General features: G+C 49.4%; 1 pseudogene; it reads left to right on the top strand.

The window, feature by feature from the left end:
* Positions 1-281: 281 nt before the first annotated feature.
* Positions 282-7,681, top strand: part of LOC121844524 — a 128,331-nt pseudogene continuing 120,931 nt past the window's right edge.

The following is a 7,681-nucleotide window of genomic DNA, read 5'->3' as shown; positions in this document are numbered from 1 at the left end:
TACCCTCATGTCTGGTCAGTTGTCCACAGATGATCTCCTGTAGAGATCCTACCCTCATGTCTGGTCAGTTGTCCACAGATGATCTCCTCTAGAGATCGTACCCTCATGTCTGGTCAGTTGTCCACAGATGATCTCCTGTAGAGATCGTATCATGTCTGGTCAGTTGTCCACAGATGATCTCCTCTAGAGATCGTACCCTACATCCATTAGCATTGCCAGACCCAGGCTCCAACCCACTGAGCCAATGCAGTGACTTATTTAATTGTATTCCCTGTTTCTAGGAGCTGAAACTGCCCTTTACCTTCCTGAGCGGTCACATCCATGAGTTGCGTATCCACGTACCCTGGACCAAACTGGGCTCCGAGGCCGTGGTCATCACCATTAACACAATGGAGTGTATCCTCAAACTGAAGGACGGAGCACAGGTTGGTACCACTGGGTTTGATATATATATACCGGAGCTCACTGATGATCAGTGCACTGCAGACAACTGCAGTACTCCATTTTAGTGCATACTGTCATGGTATTCCGAAGCTGGTGTGTATTCCTGAGACCTACAGTCTTGCTGTATCACTGAAAGAAGTTCAAGCCTTCCTTCGATATCTTAAGGGGAGAGGTTTGTACATGACCCAAGTTAGAATCTCTGTCATATAACGTTCCACAGGAATAGACTTGGTTTAAATCGTATTGTTGGTTTCTTCCCGATCCAACTTCCTTTCTAGACTCCTCTACCCAGAACCCCCTCTGTCCCCTCAGCAGTCCAACAGCCCCATGGCTCAGTGTTGGCTCAGGTTGGCTTAGGGTCTCAGACATGTTGGCTTAGGGTCTCAGACAGGTTGGCTTAGGGTCCTCAGGCAGGTTGGCTTAGGGCCTCAGGCAGGTTGGCTTAGGGTCTCAGGCAGGTTGGCTTAGGGTCTCAGACAGGTTGGCTTAGGGTCTCAGACAGGTTGGCTTAGGGCCTCAGACAGGTTGGCTTAGGGTCTCAGACAGGTTGGCTTAGGGTCTCAGACAGGTTGGCTTAGGGTCTCAGACAGGTTGGCTTAGGGCCTCAGACAGGTTGGCTTAGGGTCTCAGACAGGTTGGCTTAGGGTCTCAGACAGGTTGGCTTAGGGCCTCAGACAGGTTGGCTTAGGGTCTCAGACAGGTTGGCTTAGGGCCTCAGGCAGGTTGGCTTAGGGCCTCAGGCAGGTTGGCTTAGGGCCTCAGGCAGGTTGGCTTAGGGCCTCAGACAGGTTGGCTTAGGGTCTCAGACAGGGTGCTCATTTTGACACTTCGTTTCTTCGTCTTGCGTCTCTAACTCTAAGGTCCGCATCTCCAATTGGTCTGCATGTCTAATGAGCGCCCGTAGAGCCGATTTAACCACGGTGCCTCAGAGGGGCAGATTAAAGCTGACTGGAATCACAGCCTGTTGGTACCGTTATTTTGTTGTGTTGTAACGTTCCAACCCAGACAAAGGGGTTGAAAGGTGTTCATTTGACAGGGATAAGTAGCAGCTGCTGTTATCATCTTCATCAACACTTAATTATTCTTGCAGTCTGTGTGAAGGTGTCAACTAACTCCCTGGCTGTTTTTAGAGCAGGGCTGAGTGACGTCAACTAACTCCCAGGCTGATTTTAGAGCAGGGCTGAGTGATGTCAACTAACTCCCAGGCTGATTTTAGAGCAGGGCTGAGTGATGTCAACTAACTCCCAGGCTGTTTTTAGAGCAGGGCTGAGTGACGTCAACTAACTCCCTGGCTGTTTTTAGAGCAGGGCTGAGTGATGTCAACTAACTCCCAGGTTGTTTTTAGAGCAGGGCTGAGTGACGTCAACTAACTCCCAGGCTGTTTTTAGAGCAGGGCTGAGTGATGTCAACTAACTCCCTGGCTGTTTTTAGAGCAGGGCTGAGTGACGTCAACTAACTCCTGGCTGTTTTTAGAGCAGGGCTGAGTGATGTCAACTAACTCCCTGGCTGTTTTTAGAGCAGGGCTGAGTGATGTCAACTAACTCCCTGGCTGTTTTTAGAGCAGGGCTGAGTGATGTCAACTGACTCCCAGGCTGTTTTTAGAGCAGGGCTGAGTGATGTCAACTGACTCCCAGGCAGTTTTTAGAGCAGGGCTGAGTGACGGGCTGTTTTTAGAGCAGGGCTGAGTGATGTCAACTAACTCCCAGGCTGATTTTAGAGCAGGGCTGAGTGATGTCAACTAACTCCCAGGCTGTTTTTAGAGCAGGGCTGAGTGATGTCAACTAACTCCCAGGTTGTTTTTAGAGCAGGGCTGAGTGACGTCAACTAACTCCCAGGCTGTTTTTAGAGCAGGGCTGAGTGATGTCAACTAACTCCCAGGCTGTTTTTAGAGCAGGGCTGAGTGACGTCAACTAACTCCCTGGCTGTTTTTAGAGCAGGGCTGAGTGATGTCAACTAACTCCCTGGCTGTTTTTAGAGCAGGGCTGAGTGATGTCAACTAACTCCTGGCTGTTTTTAGAGCAGGGCTGAGTGATGTCAACTATCTCCCTGGCTGTTTTTAGAGCAGGGCTGAGTGATGTCAACTAACTCCCAGGCTGTTTTTAGAGCAGGGCTGAGTGATGTCAACTATCTCCCTGGCTGTTTTTAGAGCAGGGCTGAGTGATGTCAACTAACTCCCTGGCTGTTTTTAGAGCAGGGCTGAGTGATGTCAACTATCTCCTGGCTGTTTTTAGAGCAGGGCTGAGTGATGTCAACTAACTCCCAGGCTGTTTTTAGAGCAGGGCTGAGTGATGTCAACTAACTCCCAGGCTGTTTTTAGAGCAGGGCTGAGTGATGTCAACTAACTCCTGGCTGTTTTTAGAGCAGGGCTGAGTGATGTCAACTAACTCCCTGGCTGTTTTTAGAGCAGGGCTGAGTGATGTCAACTAACTCCCAGGCTGATTTTAGAGCAGGGCTGAGTGATGTCAACTAACTCCCTGGCTGTTTTTAGAGCAGTGCTGAGGATGTCAACTAACTCCCTGGCTGTTTTTAGAGCAGGGCTGAGTGATGTCAACTAGCTCCCAGGCTGTTTTTAGAGCAGGGCTGAGTGATGTCAACTAACTCCCAGGCTGTTTTTAGAGCAGGGCTGAGTGATGTCAACTATCTCCCTGGCTGTTTTTAGAGCAGGGCTGAGTGATGTCAACTAACTCCCAGGCTGTTTTTAGAGCAGGGCTGAGTGATGTCAACTAACTCCCAGGCTGTTTTTAGAGCAGGGCTGAGTGATGTCAACTAGCTCCCTGGCTGTTTTTAGAGCAGGGCTGAGTGACGTCAACTAACTCCCAGGCTGTTTTTAGAGCAGGGCTGAGTGACGTCAACTAACTCCCAGGCTGTTTTTAGAGCAGGGCTGAGTGACGTCAACTAACTCCCAGGCTGTTTTTTAGAGCAGGGCTGAGTGACGTCAACTAACTCCCAGGCTGTTTTTTAGAGCAGGGCTGAGTGATGTCAACTAACTCCCAGGCTGTTTTTTAGAGCAGGGCTGAGTGATGTCATGGTCTCTGTACAGTTGCTTTGTTATATTCTCGTCAGGTTTTCTAGAAGCTGTTGGGGGAATGAAAGCGGCGTTGGCCGCTGCTTTAAAGGGGCTCTTCAATGACGAGCACATTGGGGAACTCAAGGATGACAGTGTCCTCCCATGTTATTCACCCTGCCAGAAGGAAACATTCTGCAAATGCTCTTTTTAATGTCTCTGTAAATGTGGCTGGGTTTATTTCTTAGCATCAGGCAGAGAGATCAGTAGTTTTAGTAGTAAACGGCTGTTTAAAAAAAAAAAAGAAGTGACTGTCTTTTGTGAGTTTGGTTGTACAACTTCAAGCCAACACAATTGCTCACACTGCTCAGCAAATGTACTTTTCAGAACGAGGACTGATTGCCAGTGACCAGAAATATTCAGAGAACGTCTCGGATTATAGTGTTGCTGGTTAGGCCTAATTCCACCACTAGTATTTTTACTATTGAACCGTGGCAAGTGACTAAAACTGCAGTTAAAAGCAGTGTATTGTTAGTCAGTAGTGATATTTTACTGGGCTCACTTATTACATGAACTGTACCTTCCAAATGGCACCCTGTTCCCTACATAGTGCTGTACTTGTAATCAGAGTCTTGGTCTAAAGTAGTGCACTACATAGGGGAAGAGGGTTCCATTGGGTCCTGGTCTAAAGTAGTGCACTACATAGGGGAAGAGGGTTCCATTGGGTCCTGGTCTAAAGTAGTGCACTACATAGGGAAGAGGGTTCCATTTGGTCCTGGTCTAAAGTAGTGCACTACATAGGGGAAGAGGGTTCCATTGGGTCCTGGTCTAAAGTAGTGCACTACATAGGGAAGAGGGTTCCATTTGGTCCTGGTCTAAAGTAGTGCACTACATAGGGAAAGAAGGTGCCATTTGAGACTCAATCAAAGATCATGGTTGTCAAGACAGTCCCACTTCTCTCTCTACCGGCCCAAGCTGCATGTCTGATAGGAAGAAGGGATTATTAGTTCTTGTTATGTTGGTCGGTATTAGAGGCAGGGATTATGTAGTTGGTCGGTATTAGAGGCAGTGATTATGTAGTTGGTCGGTATTAGAGGCAGTGATTATGTAGTTGGTCGGTATTAGAGGCAGTGATTATGTCCTTGTAGTTGGTCGGTATTAGAGGCAGGGATGATGTAGTTGGTCGGTATTAGAGGCAGTGATTGTGTCCTTGTAGTTGGTCGGTATTCGAGGCAGTGATTGTGTCCTTGTAGTTGGTCGGTATTAGAGGCAGTGATTGTGTCCTTGTAGTTGGTCGGAATTAGAGGCAGTGATTATGTCCTAGTTGGTCGGTATTAGAGGCAGTGATTGTGTCCTTGTAGTTGGTCGGTATTAGAGGCAGTGATTATGTCCTTGTAGTTGGTCGGTATTAGAGGCAGTGAAAACCTACTTTGAGTCTTAGCAGCACCACCACTGAAACTGAACCGAAATCTGAGAACGATTACCCCAAAATAAATATTTATAATTTATTTAGGTTTGATTTATAAATATTTTGATCATGGGGAAAGTGTAGTATGAAAGACATTTTGTGAGATTTATTTGTGCTGAAGAGTCTGGTTGTGGTCGTACCTATTCTATACCACCCATGCTGTTGCCAAGTAGAAAGGCAAGCTGACAGTGTGGAGCTCAGAGAGCAGACTACGCACCTAATGGCGCCCTATCCCTATATAGTACACTGCTGTTAACCAGAGGCCTATGAGCCCTATGAAGATGGTAGGGTTCCAATTGGCCCTCGCCCCCCTGTATGGAGTGTCTCAAGGCCAGATGTCCCCGTCACTAGAAACACATTGTAAGGGAAGTCAATTACACCTAATTATGTAGACTTCAGGCTAAAGACTCGGGAACACATGAGCTTGAGCAGGCCAGAACTAATGTTAAATATCATAGTATGTAGCTGGCTACTGCTGCAGAGATCGTATTCCCTGTGGAAAGACTCGGGTCCGTACACAGCTCAGGGTCACGGCCAAGCAGTGGAATGTACTCTCATGTACAACTACTATTCTCAAAACAAGTATTTGTTACAGATGTTTTTCCTAAAGGTCCCGTCCCCCCCCCGGTCAAGAAAATGATTTTTTGGGGGGGTGAAAATTGCAAATGACGTTTGGACAAATTTTATTCAATGTTATTCTCACCCGGGAGACACACAATTTGGAGCCAAGCCAGACTTCCAACAGAAGTCCTGCTAGGCAGCGGGAGGAATTGAAATGAGCTGTCTGGAGGGCCCAGGGTACTTCTCTCCTATTTGAGGGGGAGGTAGGAGGGCCCTTTCAGTTCGGGAGGAATTGAAATGAGCTGTCTGGAGGGCCCAGGGTACTTCTCTCCTATTTGAGGGGGAGGTAGGAGGACCCTTTCAGTTCTGACGCCAGCATAATGGACACAGCCTTTTCTTATCCTAGTGATTTGTGACATGTCATGTTCATATACTACATTGTACTGATAAAGGTATTTATTTAACTACTCATTAAAGGATGGCAGTGGCACCCTCCTAGAGCTCAGTACCACCCGTCACTGGGAGGTACCTGGAGGGTACCTCCTTCCTACTGGTCCTCCTCAACCTGGAGGGGCTTCCTACTGGTCCTCCTCAACCTGGAGGGGCTTCCTACTGGTCCTCCTCAACCTGGAGGGGCTTCCTACTGGTCCTCCTCAAACTGGAGGGGCTTCCTACTGGTCCTCCTCAACCTGGAGGGGCTTCTTACTAGTCCTACTGAACCTGGAGGGGAGGGGCTTCCTACTGGCCCTCCTGAACCTGGAGGGGAGGGGCTTCCTACTGGCCCTCCTGAACCTGGAGGGAGGGGCTTCCTCACTGGCCCTCCTGAACCTGGAGGGGAGGGCTTCCTACTGGTCCTCCTCATCCTGGAGGGGAGGAGCTTCCTACTGCTCCTCCTCAACCTGGAGGGGCTTCCTACTGCTCCTCCTCATCCTGGAGGGGCTTCCTACTGCTCCTCCTCAACCTGGAGGGGCCTCCTACTGGCCCTCCTGAACCTGGAGGAGGGGCTTCCTACTGGCCTCCTGAACCTGGAGGAGGGGCTTCCTACTGCTCCTCCTCAATCCGGAGGGGAGGGGCTTCCTACTGGTCCTCCTCCTCAAGGGAGGGGCTCCGGAGGGGAGGGGCTTCCTACTGGTCCTCCTCAACCTGGAGGGGAGGGCTTCCTACTGGTACTCCTCAACCAGGAGGGAGGGGCTTTCTACTGGTCCTCCTCAAACCTGGAGGGGAGGGGCTTCCTACTGGTCCTCCTCAACCTGGAGAGGAGGGGCTTCCTACTGGTCCTCCTAAACCTGGAGGGGAGGGACTTCCTGCTGGCCCTCCTCAACCTGGAGAGGAGGGGCTTCCTACTGGTCCTCCTCAACCTGGAGGGGTCCTCCTTAGGGACTTCCTGCTGGTCCTCCTAAACCTGGGGGGAGGGCTTCCTACTGGTCCTCCTTAACCTGGAGTGGAGGGCTTCCTACTGGTCCTCCTAAACCTGGAGGGGAGGGGTGGCTTCCTGGAGTGGCATCCTACTGGTCCTCCTAAACCTGGAGGGGAGGACTTCCTGCTGGTCCTCCTTAACCTGGAGGGACTTCCTGCTGGTCCTCCTCAACCTCTTCCAGCAGAAAGCTGATACACACTGAAGCTCCCGACGAACAGTTCTTGTCCTGATGTTGCTTTCAGAGGCAGTTTGGAACTCGTTAGTGAGTGTTACAACCGAGGACAGACCATTTTTTACGCACCTCAGCCCACGTTGGTCCCGTGCTGTGAGCTTGTGTGGCCTACCACTTCACGGCTGAGCCGTTGTTGTTCCTAGACGTTTCCACCTCACAATAACTGCACTTAGAGTTGACCTGGGGCAGCTCTAGCAGGGCAGAAATTTGACGAACTGACTTGTTGGAAAGGTGGCATCCTATGACGGTGCCACGTTGAACATGCATCCTCATACTGCTGTATATATAGTGTATGAAGAGGTGTCCTGTATATATAGTGTATGAAGGGGTGTCCATACTGCTGTATATATAGTGTATGAAGAGGTGTCCTGTATATATAGTGTATGAAGGGGTGTCCATACTGCTGTATATATAGTGTATGAAGGGGTGTCCATGCTGCTGTATATATAGTGTATGAAGGGGTGTCCTCATACTGCTGTATATATAGTGGATGAAGGGTGTCCTGTATATATAGTGTTTGAAGGGGTGTCCTGTGTATATATAGTGTATGAAGGG

Source organism: Oncorhynchus tshawytscha, unplaced genomic scaffold (assembly GCF_018296145.1).
Source record: "Oncorhynchus tshawytscha isolate Ot180627B unplaced genomic scaffold, Otsh_v2.0 Un_contig_6490_pilon_pilon, whole genome shotgun sequence".
Lineage (NCBI taxonomy): Eukaryota > Metazoa > Chordata > Actinopteri > Salmoniformes > Salmonidae > Oncorhynchus > Oncorhynchus tshawytscha.
The sequence above is the reverse complement of the archived record's forward strand: the minus strand, read 5'-3'. Positions and strand labels throughout refer to the sequence as shown.